Raw genomic sequence first — 674 nt, forward strand, 5'->3', positions numbered from 1 at the left:
GCCATTTGCAGCAGCCGCCCCACCCCTCCCGAGGCTCTCTCAGATAAGTGAATTCAGGTAGACATTTACCTGCACCTGCCAGGCCCAGGCAGGCAGAAAGCAGGTCTTCTGGGAGAACGAGAGCTCTTCCTGGAGTTCTCAGAACCCTCACGGCAGAGGCTTCGCCAGCGGAACGAAGATCCAGGGGAAGCGAGGCAGAGAGCTCATCTGCCCCCCTTCCCAGCGCTTCCTCCCGGCCCAGCGGGATGACTCAGCTTCTCCTGTTCTGTGCCTTCCAAGGCGTCTCCTCTGCAGAGCTGGCCCTGCCGGACAGGGGTGGGGAGGCCACAGTAACCAGAGCAACTGGGCTCTGTTTAGTTTTTGTTCTTTTTTTTTTTTTTTTAAGTGACATTTAAAAATAACTTTTGCAAAAGTAATACATGTACCTTGTGGAAACCCAAGCGAGGAAAGAAAAGCACAAACGAAAAAATAAAATCGCCTTTAATTTCTCCACCCGGTGAAACTCTCAGCACTTTGGTAAAGGAAGATATTGTTGACGTTTTAAATTTGGAATGTAGTTTATGGCCACGCCACCCTGAACAAGCCCGATCCCGTCTGATCTCGGAAGCTAAGCAGGGTCAGGACTGGCCAGTACTTGGATGGGAGACCACCTAGGAAGACCAGGTGCTGTAGGC

General features: G+C 51.8%; 1 pseudogene; it reads left to right on the forward strand.

Annotated features, from left to right (window-relative positions):
* Nucleotides 1-556: 556 nt before the first annotated feature.
* LOC111729116 lies at nucleotides 557-674 on the forward strand (annotated as a pseudogene).

This window comes from Pteropus vampyrus, unplaced genomic scaffold (genome assembly GCF_000151845.1).
Source record: "Pteropus vampyrus isolate Shadow unplaced genomic scaffold, Pvam_2.0 Scaffold247, whole genome shotgun sequence".
NCBI classification, from domain to species: domain Eukaryota; kingdom Metazoa; phylum Chordata; class Mammalia; order Chiroptera; family Pteropodidae; genus Pteropus; species Pteropus vampyrus.